This window comes from Gymnogyps californianus, chromosome 2 (assembly GCF_018139145.2).
Source record: "Gymnogyps californianus isolate 813 chromosome 2, ASM1813914v2, whole genome shotgun sequence".
In the NCBI taxonomy this organism is placed as follows: domain Eukaryota; kingdom Metazoa; phylum Chordata; class Aves; order Accipitriformes; family Cathartidae; genus Gymnogyps; species Gymnogyps californianus.
Genome location: NC_059472.1, coordinates 129,514,205 through 129,538,532, shown reverse-complemented (window position 1 = coordinate 129,538,532; position 24,328 = coordinate 129,514,205).

Sequence of the window (24,328 nt, the reverse complement as noted above, 5' to 3'; positions counted from 1 at the left end):
TGCCGTAGACAGATAGACTCTTGATTCCCCTGTAGCTGCCAATGTGCCTCATCTCTGTTTTAATTACTCTTTCTTGGATATGAGTGATAGAAATCTACACCCAACTCCAGATAAAGTCTCTCTAGTGCTTGAAGAGAGTTTCATATGCTTAAAATTATGCTCAGTTTGAAATCACTTAAGGCCATTTCATTCAACCCTCTTCACTAACTTGTACATTTGTGTCATATGTCAACAGTGACACCTCTAGATTTAATTGAAAAATCTGTAAAATTTTGTCACTGCTTCTTAATACCACATTTTTGCTATATATGATGATATGTGATACTAAGAGTCATAGTTTTTAGTGAAAATGGGCAGTAAGGCAGCGTTATATAATCCTTCAGTCTTAAGCACTGAGCATTTCTATATAAATTGAGCTGTGGATATATGTGTATTTAGGGGGGAAGATATAAACATTCTGTCTTTAACACTGGAGACTGAGCATTTGAAGCAGAGAAATAAATATTTTTAATCTTGTATTGGGAATTGCTCTGTGCAGCCACTTCATTTTTATAAGTACCTTGATAAAGTGTTTGTAGAGTGTTTCAAAACATTTACTAATTAAAATGAGAGGACCTAGAAAAATGAAGTAAAGCAAAAGCATTGTAGCCCTTGCATTCTTCTATTTTTATAAATATTTGCATTTTGATTACACTGTACTTAATACCACATGATGAAATGTGATATTGGATCAAAGCTGTTGCTCATGCTGTAGCTGATACTTGTTTAAAATGGCTGATTTATTGGTAGTATTCCATTATACTTGATAGTATTGGATTACGAATTACTTTAGCTGAATATGTTCCAGTTAGCTCCAAAGAAGAGTACGTGATATTGTCCGGCATTGTGGACAAAAGAGAGATTGCTATGACACGTAGCTTAAATGTATAGAGCTGGTGAGGAAAGAGTTATAAGAACACCTAACATAAATAAGAAGTTACTCTGATATTCTCAGGGTCTAAGAACATGTAGGCTAGATGATAATAGTGTAAGGTGGGGCTAAGAGTGGCTGGAAACATTATACCTGATCTGTGTTGGTAATTACTCTAAAACTTGTCAGGTTTATCAGCTTTGGTTCTGCCACGGTTTATCCTGTGTCTGCTGTGCATTATTCTCTGTCATTAAAAATCTGGATGACGGAATAGAATATGCTCATTTGATTTGCTGGCATGCTACACAGAGAAGGAGCTGCAGATATTGGAGGGTAGAGTCAGAGTTCAAAATTAACTTGACAATTAAATGGTCTGAGGAAAAAAGTAATTCATAATCCCAAAAAGGATAGGGTGAAGGGGAGAATGTAGGCAGGGAGGGCAGCAAGGATGATGAGTGTTACAGCAGTTTTGGTAGTAGGCGAGGATATAGGCTGATGTAATGTGCATGTCTGTTGTTTTCACCACTATAAGTAAGTCTGATCTTAAAAACATGCTGGTGAGACAAGGAAGTATTACTTTTATTTTTGGGATGGTTCACTGAGGAACAGAGCTCAATAATTTTTAAGTGTCTAATTTGAGAGGCTCACCACCTGTTCTATAGTCATTAAAATTTATGTAGTATTTAAATATTTAGTATATAGCTTCTGCTAACTAAACTTGCACCTTTAATTTAGAGGTCACTTCTTTTGAAATCAGAGTTCCCAGATGTTTCAAATTACACAGCCATGAAATAAAGGACTCCAAAGTTGTGGGGGTTGTGGGTTGATCTGTGATAGAGACAAAGATAGAATCTGCTTCTCCATGGCAGCATTTAAGTATTTGGACTAAAGAAATGGTTTTTCTCCTTAACCCTTCCAGTTCTTGTCTCCTGTACAATTTCGCTCTCATGTCCTGCTGATAACAACCTCCTCAAGCCTTTGAGTTTCCATGCCACTACCCCAAGATCCCTGCTCATTCATAAAGAATTATGCAATACTTAATATCAGAATGTATGTTAATATATATGTACATAAATGCTGACAAGGTTTGATGGCAACCTAAATTCTGGAATTCTTAATAGCTAAATGTTTAACTTTTAGAATCATAGTATATTTTAATGTGATTTTTATGTATTTTAAACTTAAGTTCTTAACATTTGAAGTACTCTAATACTCCTGTGAACTATGGTGGTACTATATTTTTCTTCATACATTATAAAATAAAATATCTAAATATTAACTATTTTTCTTTTCCGTATGAGATTGCGAAGAACAATCCTCACCTGCTCCCAGGTATCACTGTGATAACTGATGGTCCTGCCTGAAAGACACAGTCTTCTGGGAAGTCTGAAGTTACCTGGACAGTGGATGCTGAGTTATGATGTTCTAAACTGAGTGTTTTCTTTGATTAAGAACACTTACATATTTCTCATGTAGCACACTGGATTTAGAATATGAATTTCTATAGTCATATACAATATAGTTTTATTTCTGTGGCCTTGTATAATATGAATAGAATAACATGTCGTAGAGTCTTGAGCGGGCTTGTGCCTAGTCTTGTTCAATTAGTCACTGTAAAATTAAGTGTCAAAAAGAAACTATTTCAGATTCATGCTCGATATTTAGATATCTACATCAGCATTGTTCTGTCAGTGTTGTTTTAACTCACTCATTTTTTTTCCACCTCCCCACCTCCGTTTGTTTAACATGATGGGTAGTGTTTTTGCACAAAATTAGGAAAATAAGCCTGTACCAAAATTAACATCCTGAAAGTATTAAAACTTAATAGAAGCCACATTTGTGATGGACTGCTTGTTAACAGCAATCTATAGGATCAGTGCAAATGTATCATGTTACAGATATCTCATTCTTAATTAATGTAGGTTCAGAAAGTTGGTTTCAGAGGCAGAGGAAGGGAATAGGGTCAGAAGGGAGGATGACAGAGATAGGGGAAGAGTCTTGTTGATTTATATTTTTTATGGTATTTTCAGGTTACTTATTGAGGAATTCAGTCATTCTGATCTGTTGTTTATTACTGTAAATGGCTTATTTGATTGTCCTTATTATTTAATAAATAATTTTATATTGCAGTGACTAGTTACAGTTGACCTACTGTTGATTGTACAATCCATGTGAGAAAAGAAAGTAAACACTAATGCCACCAGGATACTTCCTTAACACAAACCAGTGCTATCCAGCCTGAAAGTATGGAGACTGGTCTTTAAAAAAATACACATTTAGCTGGAATCTCTAATGAAACAATATACTTGTGTCTGTGGTATAACATACACATACTTTTCTTAAGGGAAAGTGCAGTAAGCACAGAATAATTGACTTGTATTGATTTCTCTGCCTTAGTGACTCCTCTGTTAGGCTGAATATATGCTGTATTTTGGGCCAGATCTTCAGTTAGAATTATTTGTTATAGCATTACTGGCTTTTCCTTACACCGGTTAAAGTGCTGGTCCATCAGCATGCTACATTTTTACTCAATCCTTCCTGTAAACATTTTAAAATCTTCTATAACCTGGAGAGATTGAGTTATGTATGAGGTCAAATTACCATAAAAATGAAATGTGTCCAACAAAATAAGTCTTTTTTTTCCCAATGGTAATATTACCATGTTCAAAAGTTGAAATATAATAAGAAAGGTGCGGAAAGGATAGTTGCAACTTTTCGGTTATAACATCCATTTTGTTCATGCTGTAGAACAAAAGTGTATCTGAAGCAGGTCATTCATTAAGACTTACTGACGACTTCACTGTGTATAATAACAATGATGCAAGGGGTTTGTGCTGTTTTTTGGCTGGGATAGAGTTAAATTTCTTCATAGGAGCTAGCATGGGGCTGTGTTTTGGATTTGTGCTGGAAACAGTGTTGATAATACAGGGATGTTTTAGTTACTGCTGAGCAGTGCTTATGAGTCAAGGCCTTTTCTGCTTCTCACCCCACCCCACCAGTGAGTAGGCTGGGGGTGCACAAGAAGCTGGGAGGGGACACAGCCGGGACAGCTGACCCCAACTGACCAAAGGGATATTCCATACCATATGACATCATGCTCAGCATATAAAGCTGGGGGAAGATGGATGAAGGGGGGATGTTTAGAGTGATGGCATTTGTCTTCCCAAGTAACTGTGACACGTGATGGAGCCCTGCTTTTCCTGGAGATGGCTGAACACCTGCCTGCTGATGGGAAGTAGTGAATGAATTCCTTGTTTTGCTTTGCTTGCGTGCACGGCTTTTGCTTTACCTATTAAACTGCCTTTATCTCAAGCCACGAGTTTTCTCACTTTTGCACTTCTGATTCTGTCCCCCATCCCACGGGGGAGCAGTGAGTGAGCGGCTGCATGGTGCTTAGTTGCTGGCTGGGGTTAAACCACAAAATGGGATGCTCGGAAGGAAGCTTGGAGTACAGGTGGGACTCTCTTTCTTCAGCTTTAGGGATCTCAAGTTGGAAATGCCAGTGGCGGTGGGGTCAGTCCACCCTCTCTGGCTTAATAAGAGTGAGAGAGAGTTTCTGGTCTTGCTCCTATTTTAAAGGCATGCTTCTGGCAGCAAAAAAAAAAGGCCTTGGTAGGGTAGAGAATAAAATACACATTAAGCCCATTGCTATGTTTGTGTTTAAAATAGATGTATTTTAAAAAGTGGAATAAAAATATGCCGACTTTAGTCAATTGACAAACATGACAATAATGACCAAGTTTCTGAAAGAAAAAAACCACAAGGAGCAAGATTGTAATTGTGTACAAACAACTTTAGGTCATAATTTCAATCGAAATAGGTTATTAAAATTATGACATTTTAAAAACTGTAGTTGGATAAGGAAATACGGGACTGAAGACTTCTGCTGTGGGCTAATCTGGCCTTAATTGTCCTCACACTTGACAGTGATGCCAGTATATAAGAAGAGAATGGTTTCTGAGGCCAATCCAAGGCTATGTGTACAGTGTTGTGGAGTAGGGTTGTTGCTCTAGTCTCCAACTTGCCTGGCAGTTGGAGACAGAAGAGAATTTATTGTGTCAAAATACTGAGGTAACAACAACAAACTAAAAACATTGCAGAGGAAGATGTAGAATAACTTATCCTACCATATCCATGAATGTCTCCTCTTATTCACAAACCTACCTCTATTATCTTTTTCTCTTTTTCTCTTTCTCTCTTTTTCTCTTTTTCTTCATTCTTCTTTTTTTCTTTTTTCTTTTTTTCTCTTTTCTTTTTCTTTCTTTACATGATTTAGAGTTATCCATAAAAATGTCAGATATTATTTTTGACACCCTTCTTAATTCTTTCCTTTGATTTAGATATAAATAACTATTTTCTGGAAATTAAACTTGCTTCAATGGTAAAGAAAGATTAATAAGCTCTTTATGCATTGCTACTTGCAGTTCACTATGAAACTGCTCTTGTGCAGCCTGATCAGCTATTTCTGTTGGCACACAACAGAGCTGGAGTTTTGCCTAGAGTAGCACAATCTTTTTATTCGCTGGAGAAGCAGCTAGTCACCACCTCAGCTATATGATACTCTGCCTACTGCTATGCAGAGACATAGTTACTCACTGTTTGTGCTAGTGCCCACACCTCTAAAGCTCTGTGATCTCCACACTTTATCATTTCTTTTCCTAGCACTTCTCTGTATTCCTGGTTTTTATATGTTTCTTTTGGTTTCTTTCATCTTCTTACTCTCAGTCAGTGCCTGACTTGACTGCTTGCTTACAGTTGTCATGCCAACTCCCAAGCCTGGAAACTCAAGTAGAGAGAGGATTTATCTTTTTTTTTCCCTTTTTTTTTTGTCAAGTTACCAAGCTGCATGAACTGAATGCATAAGTATGGCAAAGAGCTCTGTGGCTTTGGTCTGACACTTAAATTTCTAAATATCCATTTCTGCTTCATGAAGGCTTTTTTCAGCCCTTCCTTAATCCTTGCTGCTTGTCCACATGCTGAAAATCAGGAAAATTAGAAAGAGATCAGTGAAGTGCAGAAGGAATTTTATAGACTAGTTGTTGTATTTTTCTTATTTAAACAGAACTGCAAACATCTCAAATACCCTACATAGAAGTAATTTTTTAAAAATCCATGGGTCTGTTCAGTCTTCCTGAAAGTTAGATATTACTGAATTTGATTCACTGTTCATGCTAAGTCATTCAATATTTATGTGTATCAGCTTTCCAAATAACCAAGTGAAAAATACAAGAGAGGTACAGGAAATTAAAAATGCAAACTCTTAACTCCTTATACTGAGGTTGTATGCAATCATTATGCCTTGTTAGTAATGTATGTAACAAAGACATAGTTCTGTGAAATAACTGCTATCCAAAATAAACAGTAGTTTTCATAGGTTTGCTTTAATTGACAGCTACATTCACATGTGAATCACATTGGAAAACATAACGTATTTAAAGGGAATTGGTTCAAAGAGGAAGAAGTATGGAAATTTCATCTCAGACAATATTGGTCTTTGGAGATTCCTATAGGTAAGTTCGTTCTAGGTTTCGCAGGAGCCACTTGTATGACTTGTGTAATATTGCATCTAACATGTATCTTGCTTTTCTCACGTTCAAAAATGTGTGATTTATCACTGAAGATATTTCATGTATAAATACGTACTGTAATTCATTACAGTTCTTATATGAAATTGAGCTTTCCTGGCTGCAAACTGTTATTGAGAACATGCATTTATTTTGCATGAAGGACTTTAGAGAATCAAATGAACTGGCTCAGCCTTTTCACAGTTGGTTAATAGTAATTTCCTTTTCTTCTACTGTATCAGAAAGGTACGTTTGCTTTAACTGAGCCCATTCTGAAGTGTAAGGCTTTTATATCTCATTGAAAAAGGCAAGAAGCCTCAGGTATCTAAAGAAGCTTTAATCTAGGAGGCAGCTGTTGTGGATCAGGGTTCCAGAGCTATATTAAGCATTATCCTACACTTGGGCCACCTTGTAATAATCTCAGATAATTTCACTCCAAGTACTGGACACTCTGCAGTTTATCTAAAGCATTGACTTTTTCTTCTAGCTGCAGCAATTCTACGACTTGCATTGGCCCTTTATAAGGGCAGAGGAGTAGAGGTAATTGCATTGGTCAACAACTCCAGGTCTTAATAATTGTAGGTAACTGTGCAATAGATGTTTAATCTAAAAGGATCTAGAGACCATCTGTACCTCTTACCACCACACACTCTACAAAAGCCTGTAAAAAAGGCTGAGAGTTATAAACTGCCATAAGAAGCAAGATGAAGCGTTGCAAATGTCTTGGGATCCTGTGGTAACACAATCTTTGATCAATCGTTTCTGCGTGATCTTTAGAAGTATATATGTGGTGTATATATACATGCTACAGGCAAAAAATCCCCGACAGGACTTGTCTTTCTGATCCTAATTCAGGTGACTTGTTGAAGTGGGCAAGTGAGCAAGGTGAAACAGGCTGTCCTTGAGAGGTTTTAATACTTTGAGGAGCACCAGCACAGCCCAGCTTGTTTATTTCTTCTTGTTCTTTCCATCCTAATACTTGCTAATGATGAGACAGGATATAAACCACATAAAAACAGATGATCAAGCTGCAAAATGACCAAGAAAGATTGTTTACATTCTACATCTGCCAAGAGGAAATAAACTCTTGGTCTTCTATGCTAGGAATGTAGCTTGAAAAGCGATGTTACTTTAACATCATCTCCCTGGTACTTCCTTGATACTGCATTTTATGCAACTTTTCCTAACTAGATTTATTGTGAGAAGATCCTGGAATGGGAGGAGACAGAGCCAATTAGAAGAGCTAATCAGCTGGAATGCTGAGAACCATTGCTTTGGAGGCCTCCCATCCATGTGGCACCATCAAATGCACTTTGCTGAGGAAAGGACAGCTTGTTTGTTTTGGCCATGGCTCATGTGAGCAGAGATAGTGAAAAGCCAGGGAATCCAACTGGATAAGGAACATCTGCAAATGATGTTCTGTTAATGCATATTCTATCCAAAGAAGCCTTGATGCTTGGTCTCAACTCTGGTCTTGGCCACACATGTTGCTTTGTCAGGTTCATTCAGAATCAGCTTTTGTTTCCTGTAAATAAAGGGGGTGCAGAGTCTGTTTCATGCTATTCCACAATAACAGTGTAAACTATTTAGCAAAAAAAAAAAAAAAAAGTTGGGTATTTGGAAATCCATTATTGAACTAACTTAAAAAACTAACTGTGGATTTAGAAGCTTAGTCAAGTCTTTTGTTGTTTGAATCTTGCCTATGTTTCTCTATGTTTTCTTTTACTTTAGTAACTAAAGAAGATGGACTAATTTGGCAATCCATCAATAGAGTGTGAGAAATAAGTGGCCTGATGCTCCATGTGATATAGAGGCCAAAAAGTTAAATATAAAATTTTGAAGAATACGCCAGGTGACTTTAGAGAGGAAATTGGGTCATATTGCTGCAGGAGGGGCTATTTAGTGTTCTTCGTAAACTGTGATTTTGATCTAGACAGTCCTCCTCTAGGAGGACTGATTTAGGTTGGACTTTTCACCAATCTTGTTTCTATGGATACTTGCAAGGTAAAAACACCTTATTCAGTATTTGTTATCAGTTATGTGAACTAAGTTACATTCTAGGATGAAGTAATTGGCCCTTCAGTCTGATAATCTTCTGAAACAGAAACATCTCTTTAATTATTCACTTTCATGGTCCTAATGTATTAATAATCATGAATAACTGGTTATTACAATTGTATGATTTCTTCATTCAGCACGAGTGTTCATTCTGTTCAGTTTATTTCTAGTAAGGTGGGATAAGCACAATCTTGAAGTTGTTTACAGAGAGACAAATATATACTATTTTGAGAACAGGGAGAAAATTTGCGTCTGGAAGAAACTCACATTTAGTTCAATTGCTTGAAACCACAGACTGAATTTCATGTCCTGCAGAGATGCTTTTTATGGACTCACTGGAATTGATAGCTGATATCATGTCCAAGGAGGTATTGTTGCAATACCTTTTATGAATCTTCTGTCTCAAGGATTCAACCCTTGATTTAGGTTATCTTCTCTGCAGCATTTTTTTAGTGAAGCGAAAAAAAGATTCATCATGGAGTGACCTATGACACTTTAATTTTTATGGTGTAGTCTCCAACAAGGTAAGCAATAAGTTGATGGCCAGTATTTCACTGTCTAACAACTGCAAACATTTGTATCTACAGTGTCCCCTTATAGGAATTTGGATTGTTTGGTAAATTAGGATAACATTAAGATAATATTAAATTAAGATAATAACCTTTATTTATTTTACTACAAATTAATTTACTCTTAAAGCTACTTAACATTTATACAGTTGTTTCAAACTTAATTTTACAAATCGAAGAGTTTTAATATGAATTATTACTTGCACAATAAACCATAATAAACCAATCAATTAAGCTTTCTTAATTGACTTTCTGAACTGACTGCTGTTGGGTTAATGCAAACATTTTTTCTCTGTTTTTTGGTCGCTTATATATTCTATGTAATGGATCTGTGTGACTTGGCTGACAGTGAGTGTTTCTTGGTTCTTTTTGTCTCATCTGAAGTTCTTTGATCCTCTACTTTTATTAAACTGATTCTGTTAAACTGATAGGGAAAGAACACACATGGTCTGTCTTGGCACTCAGCTGCTGTTAACTAGACCATAGTGTCATGTTTCTAGATTATGAAGAACATATAAGAAGACACGGAGATTTTCAATGTCTTTTAATCTTTATGTGTATTCCTGTTCTCCCCTCTGCTTTTTCAATATTAACATTATATTTAAATAATAAAAGGTCTTTCTTTTTCTTCATGATTATAGTGTATCAGACTGACTTGTCAGCAGCTTGGACACTTTGGGGAAAAGAAAGCTTAAAATTGAAGTGATTTAGCTCTTTATACATATATCACTACTCTAATATATGAAAATTTCATTTTGTAACAACACAATTCTAAATCAGCCTGTCAAAATTGTCAAATATCCTAAGGAGTAGCTGAATGGGAACCAACTGCACTGGTTCTCTGTCAGCTGGGAGCTCCAGTCGACCTAGGAAACATTTTATTTGAATATACCAGGCTGCTTTCCACTTGAGAAATGCAAAAAATCTGGAAGGCAGTGCAGAACGGACCTCATTCCACAATGACAGACCAAATAAAATAGTTTCTGGTGAGATACGCTGCCTCTCCCCTCATCACATGAATTACTTCAGCCTCTGAGGATCTTGGGGAGTTTGTGAATTCACTCAGGAACTTTGCCAGTCTCTCTAACTCAAGATACATAAACTTGAGTCAAGATACATAAACTTGAGTCAAGACGCATAGCCTGAAAATTTGCTGCTATGTGGACAGAATAAGAATTTTTTTTAAAGCATTTATATGAATATATTAAATAGTGAGTCATAACAAGTCAGTTTATTGCAAACTTCGGCTTACAGACTCAACTAAGAGTCAAAGTCCTAACTCTAGAACTAACTACATTGCCTTCAAAAATTATCCATGCTTGATACCATACAACTGCAGGAATTACGGCTTCTATCTGTGTTTGTAATGTTATGTAGTTTTTGTAAACTATTTTGTATCTTTTGATAGATTCACTTTTTTCAGATTTAAGCATTTTCATCATAAGTCTAGGCAACTTTAGAAAGTGAGATGCAGACATTGTTCTCCTTGGCATTTTGTCAAAGTATAATTTTCATCAAAGAATAAAGAAAGAAAAAAGGATGCTTCCATCCACTTAATTACTGTCATTCTCATTTTAATGATATTTCCACGACACTGTTCTCTCTAAAGTTCAGTCATAATTTCTCTGAAACACTTGGAAGGCCAGCTGATTAATACTGTCTTTTTAATCTTCATTGCACTATCTTCTTCCAGTGTCCATCACATCCAGTGTTCTTTCAGGCTGGCCGGGGTAATGCATGTGCTCCATCTTGAACAAGTACCTTTGAGATGGTGGGGGATGGATTAACAGTAATTCTTCAGCATCAAAAGGTACCTTTTCAAAGTTAATTACCGGTTTTAAGAATATAAATTTTGGATAGTTTGATGATTTGATGCTAAATAAGTGTCTCATCGTCAATAATTTGCAAACACATCCCATTTTATTACAGTCGTGGTATGGTACACCCAGTAACATTAGGATCAAAAAATGAAAAATTACAACTGATAGTCTTTGATGCATTGCAATAAGGACAAGGGTTAGACTTCAGTTTAGGTTACCATGTCAGGCTAGGGAAGCTTATGATGTTGGCATTAATCTTGGGTTTGAAAAGAGCTTTTTGAGCTAGAGCTGGACCTGGTGCTGGTTGGCTTTCTGTACATAGTGTTTTCATTTCAGCTGGGCAGATTAGTTTAAAGGGTAAAAAATTTTTAAGGGCTAGAAGTCAAGCTGACATGGTGGTTGAGTCCACGTTACTGTGGGATTTAAAAGGGAATATTAAGAGTATTTTGAACGTATTTTAAACAGGAGCTAGTAAGCAATGCTTAGCTTTTGGTGTGGCAGGGGTTGCTGGTGAAGCGTAAGGAGCTGACGTACAGAAAGGCCTTGTGAGGACCAAGGTGAAGGATGGGTGATATGAATCACTGAGTCAGCGTTGCTGCCCAGATCTAGGTGTTATCAACGTATCTTTTAACGTCATCACCCGGAGAAGCTACCGAGCTGTGCTTAGCTCAGAGTTTGACAGAGGTTGCTAATCTAGGTGTAGCTTTAATTTCAAGATTAGTGTTAATGTTAGGGTTCAGGCTGGCATGAGCAGGAAAGACTCTGTAGCTTCTTGATCTAATCATGTTAGTGAGGTTGGATTTGTGTTTTTGACAGTAGGATGCAAAGACTGGCCCTAAATGTAACAAAAGGCCCTTTCCTTACGCTCAGCCCTGTAACAAACCCGAGAGCCCTGCTCGTCAGAGCTGTAACCTCGTGCTTTCTGGCCCATTTCATCTGAGGGCAGCTCAGTGGACAGGACTCCATGGGAGACCCCTGCCATGTGAAGATGTAAACAGGGAGATGTGTTCCTGGTTAACAGCATGCAAAGGATTTATTGCTGCTCGTAACAGCTAGCCCTTGTATTAACCTTCCAGGCTGAAGCTCAGGAAGAGACTGCTTCTCTCAGGCCTCACAGCTGAGGCACGGTTAGGTGATTTCTAAAACTCTTGAAGTTAGCTCATGGATCCTGTTAGGATTTTGGTTCACATTTGAAAGCAGCACTGACCCCAGTCCTACGATAAAAGCAACGACTCCTATCAAGTCCAGAAGTACTTACAGCTACATTGCTCTGGTCCTCAGCAGCTTTTTGTAGACTAGCAAGAAATCAAGTTAATCGGGCAACCCTCATCCTTTCATTAAGCCTAAAGTCTTCATAAAACTCTGCCGTATTCAGAGGACAGTGGATTAGTGTCACTGTTAATCACTACTCCAAGCAGAGCTTGACAACTTTTCCAGGATCTGCAGCAACTCAGGTTTGCAAGCCAGTATCCCCTGCCTACCCAGGACTACAGTAAGGGAATCTGCAAACAACAACTGTCCACCCACCCCAAATTAAGTTGCCTCTCTCCTGCTGCAGGATTGCAGCTCACCAGTTTTTATCAGCCCAAATTCTAGTGCTATACCCGCTCTGAAATTTACTTTTCAGCCTAAATTTTCTTACGAATGCCACAATTAAGTGCAGTCAGCTGGCTGTAGCAACTCTAAACACACCTTGATGGCCCCATCTTTAGTAACCCAAACTCTCCCATCCATCCTGGGCTGAAATCCAGTCCTCTCCTACAACCTCTTTGCTCAGGAGAGCAGTCACGAATCTTTCACTGCATTTGGGAAGTGTTAGTAAGTAATTCAGTGCCTCCTCACATCACGCAGAGACACTCCTTCAGTGTTAATCAGGGGCAGAATCCTTCTGATTCAATAGGTAATCCTTCCTGCCGAGCTGCTTTTTAATGCGTAGTACTGAATATGTCTTTTGCAGCCTACTGAAGTACAGAGCAAATTTTGCTTACCTCCAAAACACCATACAGCACAAAAAGGGTATGAGTTGAAGTTTCTGAATTTCTTTGATTGGCTAGTAGAGGATTTTGAAGTGGCAATTAGGAAAATGGTTTCAAATGCCTTTAAACAGTATAAAGACTGAAATTACCTTTTTTTTTTTTTTTTGATGAGTGATTTATGCTATGCATCCAACTTGCTTTTGAGAATAGGATATTAGTGGCTTTTGAAAATTTCTCCTCGTATTGTTAAGATACAGGTTTTTTTAAAAATTACCCTTTACCAAGCAGACATTTGCAAATTAATTATTCCTATAACATTTGCTCTGCTAAAAAAATTTGAATGGATTAATCATGTCAAAAAATGAGTACAGTTAACTCAGTACATATTAGATTGCATACAGCTTCATTACAGCTAGATACATCCAGTATCAAATGACATCTGAATGATTCTTCCAACTATATATAAACATGAGCAAGGACATCTATTAGCTAATCTTTATTGTTTAAAAAAAAGTAAAACCCACTAAAGTAAAATAAGGGAAAATCTGATTTACATTACAGAATGACAGCTTTTCTTTAATCCCTCTGCTATATTCTTGTCCAACAGCATGTGTGTTAAACCCCGTATTGTTTATGTTTTGTTGTATTTTGGCACAAAAGACTCTAATCCAGAGTATTACTTTCAACTCATAAAGTTCACCTTTAAAAAAAAAAAATTACTTCTATCCAACTTATTTTGCCTGTTTAATTAAATTCCGAGAAGAAAATTTCTGTATCTGACTTTCTAAGGTATGAGATTCTGTTTTCTGGAGAGGTGTTTAAAATGTATAATTATTCCCATGGAAAGATTAGTAGATTTATTAAAAAATCTCTAGGTTCCAGGGTTTCTGACATTGACATGAAACAAGAAGAAAATGCAGGAGGAGAAACATTACTGCATTACTCTGTCCCTTCACCTTGACACTGAGTATGAAAACCTGGACTTCATAGGGTGACAGAAAGTTCAGGCTTCATGCTAAATCAGTTTTGGGCCTTGCTCCCAGGATTTGCCAGCTATGCCAATTTTTTTAGGACATAAACTGTAAGATAATGTTAACGGAAAGAAAACCACAGCCACCACACTCATTTTCCTTTGGCTGGGGGATCAGTTTAAATCCCCAGAGCGGCCAGTGCTGTATCCTTCCAGACAGCCCTCTCTCCCCTAATCCAATCACCACCATGACCAGAAGCTGCTAACTGTGCTGTGGATTTCCAGATTTCTGCCTTAATTGCTGGCCTGCAGGAACTTGAGGCACGAGACAATAGCTGGCTCAGTCAGACGGGTAAACATCTGCAGCCCCCCTGCTCCAGGCTCTGCTGCAAAGGACCGCCGGGAGGGGGTCCCCCAGCAGAGCCTGCGTGCTTCGGCTGCAGTTGGCACCCTCGTGAGAAAGGAGGGTAGCGGTGGGATGCGGTGTCCCTGCTTACATTGGCTGTGACCCAAGCTTCCTCTTTGACCCCTGTGTTGCTCGTAAGAAGGGCACTGGCTGCAGGATGTAGCTACCCTCTGTGATCGTATCAGAAATAGTGTGGCCAGCAGGACTAGGGAAGTGATCGTCCCCCTGTACTCGGCACTGGTGAGGCTGCACCTCGAATAACATGTTCAGTTGTGGGCCTCTCACTACAAGAAAGACATTGCGGTGCTGGAGCGTGTCCAAAGAAGGGCAACGAAACTCGTGAAGGGTCTAGAGCACGAGTCCTATGAGGAGCAGCTGAGGGAACTGGGGTTGTTTAGCCTGGAGAAAAGGAGGCTTTGGGGAGACCTTATTGCTCTCTACAACTACCTGAAAGGAGGTTGTAGCGAGGTGGGTGTCAGTCTCTTCTCCTAAGTAACAAGTGACAGGACAAGAGGAAACAGCCTCAAGTTGCGCCAGGGAAGGTTTAGATCGGATATTAGGAAAAATTTCTTCACCGAAAGGGTTGTCAAGCACTGGAACAGGCTGCCCAGGGAAGTGGTTGAGTCACCATCCCTGGAGGTATTTAAAAGACGTGTAGATGTGGCACATAGGGACATGGTTTAGTGGTGGACTGGGCAGTGTTAGCTTTACGGTCGGACTCGATGATCTTAAAGGTCTTTTCCAACCTAAATGATTCTATGATTCTATGATTCTATGATTGGGGACAGTCAGGAATTTAAGTAAGACCAACAAATGTCAAGTTGGTTGAATGACATCATTGTGGTGTGTCTCAGTGGTTGTACTCCTGTTACATACACTCCCAATTAAAATAATCCTGGCTAAAATAGTCTCTGTTTTTAGTTATATTAAGACTTGCAGGAGAGATTGCATGCTCCCTTGCATGCAGCAAACCATACGTATGTCAGGCAGAGGGAACTGCAGATGATAGAAATTGTTGCTTTCACCACGTGTCAGGTTTATCACATGCAAGGACAGGCAACGGGTTTAGTATTGTTGGCCTCTCTACGAAGGAAGCTACAGCAGCTGACTGACCTGGTGCCATGGTGGATCCCATGGGCCAGTGACATGCTGTGCAGGGCAATGTTTCTTTCTGGCTTATATTTACCTTCTGTTTACTTTAAGCTGCCTTTTGCTCTTTTATAAATTACACAATTTGAAAGGAAACTGAGGCACTTTTTTTGCTGTAACCTGCCTTTTCCAGTAGCTGAAATAAGTGCCTCCAGCTATCTTTGTCATATCCATTTCTCTATCCCTTCCTTCCCCCCAATGCTTCTGACAACTATTATCTCCTGGCTGAACCTTTCCAACAGTTGTGGTCAGCACTGCTCTAGTGAAAAGTGGTCAGGTCTCCAAACATACCTCCTGCAGAGACGCCAAGATCATTATGGACATAAATACTGTTGTTATTTACTGTGCTCAGCTGTGGACTGAATCCTAATGACTGGCTCTGGTGGCTTGCTGTCAGGAAGGCTTTGGAAAGTCCTCGGGGCACTTCTGCAGCACTGCACATGAAAGAGCTGGAGGGAGAGTGTTTCTCCGCACTGGACTTTTCCAACACAGAGCAGCATTGTCCCACATCTTAGATGAACAACGAAGTCAACGTCCCACAAGTGATGACTTCTAAAGTTTAACCTAATTTGTTAAATGGGTAAGCCTATTGTTTAGAATAAGTACTAAAACAATCAGTGGAAGTAGCCAGTCTTCCTAAAGGATATTATTAGAGAATTAATGGATTATTAAAGGGGCAGTATGTTTGTCCTGGGTCTCACCAAAAACAAGCTCTCGCTGACATCTTTCCTTTTCTCCAAAAAAAGTCATTGCTAAGGGCAAGTCAGAGATTTAGAGTGAAGATTGCAGATTTTTTAAGTAAAAAAAAAAGAATTAAACTTGTGTGTGTAATTAGCAACATCTGAAAAGAAAGAATTTATATTTATTTCTGTGACACAGAAATAAAGATGATTTTACATTTATTTTTGTTAAAAAGCTGATATTTCTTTGTCTTTCTTTTCTCCTTCCTTCATTAGCTAGCTTTATACAAGTGGTTCCTTGCGGTTTGTCTAGGATATCGGTTAGCATGTACAATTAAGCCAGTGAGAGGAGTACTGTGAAACAGATGTGGACAGACCCCAGCATAACTGAGCGGGTGAACTACTGGAAGCACCGAGCAGAGAAGGCCAAGTGTGTTCTTGTTTTCTGATCTCTGGCAGGGGAATGGAGTTGGCTGATAGTGGGTGTTTTGAACAGCCGTGTGGCTTTGTGGTAATACAGTGCAGTATCATTTGGGAGAGCAGCTGGATTCCCGATGTGGAATTATTGTTCCTTGGCTGGGATGTGCTGTGGAAGCAGCGAGCTCTGCTCCAAAACTCAAAGGGCAACCTGCCTTGCATAGGGAAAACTGGAGAGCAAACTCTGATAAGAGACAGCTTCACTCCTCACGCAGATGGCTGGCAACTGCAGGAAACAGAGAGACTCAATGTGAAGTGAAAGACGACCAAGAGCTGTGGGGTGGGTGGAGATCCAGGAGCCTCAGATTGATTTTGGCATAGCTCTGAATGAGTAGAATGGGTGTCTTGGCTTATGGTCTCATCTGCAGTTCCCAGTAGCTATAGAAAATCAGACTGGAGTACAAAATTAATAAATATCAACATCACATAATTCATATGTTAAGGTTTTTGCAACCAGATTTTGTGCAGATCTTAAACATTATTTGCATACTGAAACTATGAAAACTTTGTATTTTTAGATAAAACTGTATGAAACATTCCAGAGACATGTGCAAGTTGTCTTCAATTTAAACTGTAAATAAAATATAACTACAGCAATTGCTTTTCTCTTGAGAATACACCCTGAACCTTCTACAATGGCTTCACAGTGATAAAGACAGTGAGAATTTAATGTGAACCAACTCACATACCCAACAGAAAAAGATGAAACAGCATCCTGACCAGTCAAGCATCACTGTAAAATCTAAACCAATTGTATTGTTTAAAATAACAAGGCCAATTTTTTATGAACCAAACAACTGTGTTTCCTTTGTTGGCTCCCTACATCAGCACTGGAAAAGGACCATTTATTGTCCTTTGCTCCTTTACTTTTTGCAAGAGTTAATGCAATGGAAGAGGATCCTGCTTTCCCTAAGGAAGAGTGTGCAAGACAGATTCACTCCTCTCTCCACAGCACACCCCAGAGAAGTCACCACTGACTCGTAATCAATGCTTGCAAAGGCAATATCTATTTTGTGTCAGCTATGAACACTAGGCGATATAAAGACCCTTTTTATTTACTGCTACTTATTTCTATGAAAAAGAAAATTGCGCTATTAAAAGCCCCTTTTTTCTCTGTCAGCACAAATGAAAGTGTCTTCTCAGCTATTTTCCATACCCAGTGGCTTGTGCCTGTCCAGTTTGACCCTCACCAGCCGAAATGAATGCAGCAGTTCTTCATTCTGCACGTACTAATGGCAGCGCATGCCATGTTTTGAATGCGCTACATACATAGGCTGTTCATTGTGGCTACTCTTGTGTTGTATGTAGTGGTTGTGTCAGCTGCACCACTCACAGTCTTGTTCCAAGACAGAGGGGTCCCTGGTGATTCAGCAACTAACTGGGGGAATTTGGAGCTTCAAAATAAAACTGAGGTCACCAAGAACTTGTTTGAAGTTAGTTAAACCCATCAACTTTAAATAAATGCAATAAAAATCTTGGAGGGGGAGATGAGAGGTGGAGTTGCTTGCTTGCTTTATGAAGAGGGCCCCATTGATGAACTAGACTGGGGTCAATCCTGCATTTTCATGTGAATATCATACAGAGCTGGATCATTTAATCATAAAATATTATTTTACAGTAATGCCTATGAAGTGCCTAGTTAAGACTGCAGTTTTCTTGTATTACAGATCTACAGGTGTAGGTATTTATTTGGAGCGCAAGGCAGGTCCTTGGACTTAATTTGCAGTCCAATCTAAATGGCTTATAGAAGGTCACTTCCATACAGTATGACAGTATGGTGGGAGGATAATTAGTCCTGTCTCTTTTCAGGATATTTTCAACATTTGCTATATGTTTACTTGCATGTTTACCTCAACCAGAAACTACAAAAGAAGGTCTGTGCTATTTTTCTTGGTACATGTGAGTAACCTAATTGATTAAGTTGCATCTGTGTAAGTAGCTGAAGTGAGATGTTCACATCCACTTAACAGGGTGAAAGAAAGAGCAAGAAATGGACAGCAAAAAGATTATAATTTTTATATTTTCATTCTATAAAGGTAAAAGTTAAGCTACTAAGTTGCACTTGAAAGTGTTAACCATGCAAGCATTGGTGTTACTCAGGCTACTCTTGGAAGCCTCAGCTGCTGCTGTAGAAGTCCTGGAAGCACAGTAGGCAATCCAAGACAAGGCTGATTTACCATGTGTGGGCCTACAGGCATATAATCCCAATTTCACGAGCAACAGTTCAGGTGGAAAGCTACAAATCATTTGGCATGTTAGTTTTTTCAGTGGCTGGACAAGAAGTGTTTATTTAACACATTAGGATTACAAAGGCTGTGAAAATAAGCAGGGTCACAATAAAAAATAAAACACAGATTTTGACAGAATGGACAACCACCAAAGATATTTTAAAATCTAGATTTAAAAGGTGATATGGTCAGCAATGGTAAGCTACTGTTCTGCCACTTCCTAATTTGCGGAATTGTTTCCTATTTAAAATCAATGCTATCTTAAGAATGCAGAAGAGGGGTTAATTTCTATTGTATTTGACTACCCAAACAAAATCCTAGTGTAGTTAAGCTTCTTTGAACTCAGCTTGTGGTACACATGATTGAGTTTTTTGGTAGTGGAATTGTGAAATGAACATACACTAAGGATTATATTTGGGGAAAAAAAGGAGAATCTAAGGATAACAAAATGTGTACCCATCCATCTATCATCTGGTTTGCACACACATGTATCTAGCAAGAACTAGTATTAAATACTCAGAGGGCCTATGCTACCTAGGTGCTATACCCAAACTGTCTACCAAGTTTTCTTTTCAAAGAAGAGCTGTGCCTAAGCAGCAAATGTGAATCCAGTTCCATGCTTTGCAGAGCAGGCATCTGCATTTTTAATTTAACAATGACCACAATAAAATCAAGGTTTTCTTCCTGAGAAAGAGCTGCTCCAGCAATAATTATCCCAAATCTATTTAGCAGTTTGCAGATTGTCTAATATGATGTAATGCAATGGGGAAAAGCAGAAATACTTGATTAGGATTTGTCAGTTTGCTACCTGTATATTTTGTCTTTAAAAGATCTTGCTTAGAAAGTTACTAAGCATTTGCTTTTATTTATTCAATTGCTTTGGTTAAAATTCTGCACTACCTCCTCTGAGGTCATTACATACAGTAACAGTTAGGCTTTAAAAATTATGTTGCAAGTGTTAAGGCTTGATGAATATCACATTTGCTTCATTGAAATTAAACTAAACTCTCTAGGCAAAGGGATTTGGATTTGTTTGGGGAATTTTTGGTTTTGGTTTGCTGCCAGGCCAATATATCTAGACCTGTTCTAGTTTGGTTTAATAAACTAGCACTTGGAAAATTAATCAAAATCCCATTTTCAATGTATAAGTGTAGTAGCCTATTACTAAAATATGCTTGAACGTGACTTTACCTCAAATGCCTTGACGTTCCAGTGTGTCCATCTTTGCAATGTGTAATCATTCTACGCAGGTTTTTTCTTACTTTACCGAGGTTTTGGCATGTGACAACTTTGCAACTATTTTCCATCTCTGTTGTGTATTCCCACAAAGGTTGAATATTGCATGAGTTTATCTTTCTGCCCTCCACTCTCTCCTCCACTTGAAAGGGTTAAAGTGGAACTGGGAAAGGTACAGAGAAGAGCAATGAGAGGAACGGAGCAGCATCCACATAAGGAATGGCTGAGCAAACCAGGTCTCCTCAGGCTGAAAGAGGACAGTTGAAATAAGATATGCATCTAGTAAATCATGAGAGGCATGAAGAGGGTGGATAGCAATCCGTTGTTCACTGTCTTCAGTGCAAGCACTACAGAGTATCTAATAAAGCTAATGTGAGGCAAAGTTTAAAAAAAAAGGAGGAGGTTCTTCATCTAACTCATAGGCAGGCTATGAATCTCTGTCTCACAGTACTGTGAATACTAGAAACTGATAGGGAGTCAAAGGGAGACTATGCAGGGATTGCATAGACGTCACGTTTGATTCAGACAGTCCCTGAGCGATCAATGGCCGCAGGCTGGGACAGCCCTTGCTCAGGTCCCATAGTCTTCCCTGGGAATCTGCCTTTGGCCAGTGTCAGAGGCAGAACTTTGGACTAGCCTGACCTTTAGTTTTACCCAGTTCCTATAATGCCAATTGATGTATGAACTCATCAGGTGTGCTAAGATTCATATTATTGTCAGTACTAGCGACTTGAGACATGCAGTTGTAGCGTGTCCTTAAATCTTCAAGTTCTCCTTTCCTTGGCCTCATTTATACAAGAAGATTGTACCAGGTAAAATATATTGTAAAATGAATCAGCCAATTGTGCAAACTCCAAAAGTGTACCTACACTTAACTGTGTTGAACTTGACTTCTCTCAGTCCAGCTTAAGTTGGTAATAGGCTAGCTTTGGTTCATTCAAATAACGAGCTTGCACTGCATTGAAGATCAAAACTTAAGTGTACCCCGTTACTTGGATTCATGTTTCTTTGCTCTTAATTTTATGGCTTTTTAAAAAATATAATATTTTCTCCCTTCTCTTTAACACACTGAGCGTAGACAGTAAGCATATATCATACTGTAGTTTGTTTTAAAGTTAAGAGCCAAAGGGTTTGGCAGAAAAAGTTTTCATTTTGGTCAACAAACACAAGCATACGCTTCTGTTTTAGGTAACTAATGCTAAAATGAAAGTCCACAGCAATTACAGCCCATTTTTCCATTACCACACGCTTACCATTTGTAAAGTCTCTGCAGATCCAAGTTTCATGCAGAATGCTTTTGTGTTACTGCTCAACAATCGTATTTGATTTTTGAGCAGTGAGGAGACAGGATCTCTGCCAAAATTTTTAAATCACCTATATAAAAATGCAAAGGCCTGGATACAGAATTAAACACTTCTTACTTATCGCAAACACATGTAAGTCTCTTTTTCCCTTTCTACATGTTATGAAATGTTAGAATCTCTTCTCAACATATGTGTAGAGGCAGTGTGGTCTATTGGATAAATCACTAGGCTTAGACTTCTAAGACCCAGATATTCTACGCTCGACTTTGTTATAGGCACCAGAGAAAATCCTATCGCATCTTTCTGGACAAGCTTTTCACTAGAAAAATGTAATGACAATAGAGCCAGCTAGAGGGTATTTATTTATGATTATGTGCTTTATTTTATGGAAGGAATTAATTGCACCCTGTAATTTGCCAGTAGTTTCTGCTAAGGCTTTCAGTAAACTAATTTTTGCTTGTCTTTCCACATACCTGCAATTGGCTTATTCTGGTTTAAATTGGATCCACCTTCCAGGCTGCTAAGTACTCCAAGAGCACCAGTTGTCACAAAATGAGGCAGAAATGTGAGAGGGTGCATACACAGAAAGAAAATACAGGAGAACACCTGAGGGTTTCCTAAGACCTTGTTTTGAAAGGCAAGCTTGTTGTGCCTAGCATTTTTGTTCTACCTACTGTATATCTCCAGACACAAAACAGGACCCCTTCCCCCCTCCTCCAACTTTAAAATATATAGTTTACACTCTCTGCGACAGATTAAACTCCAGGAAGGCTTAGTTATGTTTCACTCTAATGTATGCCGCAATAGGGGACACTCAGTCAGGCTAGATAGCTCAACTAATCCTCCAGCTGCTGACCCACAGTAAATGTACGGCCCTTCAAAGAATCACTGATGTGACTGTGGAGACCCTTGGGGACAGCTATAATAGAGATACAGAGCAACCTTGCAGGCTGCCTTGGGGCAGTTCAGCACAGTGAGGATGGAGGTGCTTGAACCACAGCAGAACACGCATGTTTCTGTGTGCTACGGCATGATGCTCTCCTAGGGCAGGAGCAGGGGCAGGAGCACCCCTTGCCAAGGAGAGATGGCATGTGGCAGGGCAGCTGCTCAATACGCCCTGTGCAATGAGCTGCTTAACAAATCTTTCCTGTTGGAGAGGATCTGTCATCAAACAAAATATTCAGAAGGCATTTCTGTGACTTCCCAGAGGCAAGGAACTGAATGGCCTTCAGCCAAGAGCTGCACTGTCTCTAGGTGGCAAATTGAATAGGGGAAGGCTGTGTGGGTGGAGGGCAGAGGGGGCAAAAGGGGGAGCAGAGACACATGGGAAGCCCACAGGAGCGGGGCAGCACAGAAAGTTATGGACCTATTCTCAAAAGGGATTACTTCAATTTGCACAATAAAAAAATGTAGGTACAGGCTAAATTCAACCTGAAGCACTTACAAATCCATAGGATGTCTGTGCTTTCCAGGGCCACCATTTTTATGCTGCTCTGAATTAGATCCTGAAGGTCGCAGACAAAATTATTCTTGGCTTTAGCTATAGGATCAGCATGTGCTCTGGCTCTTTTCTTCTTAACCATTTCGTGTGTAAGTGGAATGGAGTCAAATCAAGTTTCTTTTTTAACATGTTTTAATTTTCTTGTTATAACCAAGAAGCAACTACAGACAATTTAAAGCATATTGTAGCAAGACGGAGTTCTGGAAGAATATTCAGAAGAAAAAGAACCACTTTGAGGTGCTATTTAAGAAAATAGGTGTGTTTTCTTCCACTCTTGAACTCATCCCTATCACACCCCTGTATATATTTTGCTGTTTTTAGAAGAGGTCACTAAAGAGCTCAAAGAAGCTATCAGTTGTGATATGAATCTCCATCTGTTGCCAACCCCCTTTGAGGGCTTGTCTTTCATATTTAAAGCCATTTAGTGGAGCATTTTGCCAGCTTCTTACTATGACCATAAGAGGCCTCAGACTCTCAGCTTTCATAGCTATATTCCAAAATTAGAGTGTTCTCACGAACTGGTAAGTTTCCAGTTTCTGAAACAAAGTATGACAAAATGCAGCACTGTGCGTTATTAGCACTTGTCCCCAGCGTCCAATGTCTAAGCACCTCTACTGGTGTTCTCCAGCGATCCACAAAAGTTACCTGTACTGTGGTAAAGAAATTACTTACAGTTAGAACTGTAATTCAGTTAACAGTAAATTTAACAAGTAAATAGCACAGGAACTTTACGAATATGCTTCAAACTAGTAAAGAACATGGATTATTTTGATACTTGTCTTTCCATCGTTAATTCTGTAGTAATTTGTCTGGAGATGCAGTGAAGAATTTAAAGAAACTAGTGTGGATCTCCTTATTAAATACTTTTTCAACTAGGGACCAAGCTCTTGTTTTAATTTTGAGCAAGAGAACAGTCCTAGTGAGGAAATGTCTTGAACCTCCAAGTTTCTTGCTGAATGCAGGGACAGGACACAGTGGGGTTGTGTCCACAGTTGTGGGCTGTCTTCTGCCCTCTGCCCTCTGCCAGGGCTGTGTTGGTTAATGACTCACAGCAACGATTTCTCTGCCTGTATCCTGGGACTGCACACCACCTTTTCCCAAACCAAGAAGATGCTGGTCTTGGCAAACACAGGCCCAATACTGACCATCCTGATTTGCCGTCTATTTCAAGCAGAGGGCTTCTAAAGCCAGGTGGCTTCATTGAATGCATTTTCTTGCCTGGGGAAGTGCTCTGTGTTTTCCAGAGTTGTTGAGAAGCCACTTATCAGAAAACCACCTTAAAGAAGACCACAGAGCAGCAGTGGATTAAAATCTTGATCCCAAAACAGAGCTACAAAAGAACACAAAAAGAAGATGCGAAATTGGACTGATGTCAGTCTCCTGTCCTAGTTCTCATTTAGTGGTACCTGCAGCAGCTTGAATTCTAAGGGATTTCTTGGCTATAGCTCTTTCCAGTTTGCACTCCTTCCAGTTTTGTAGC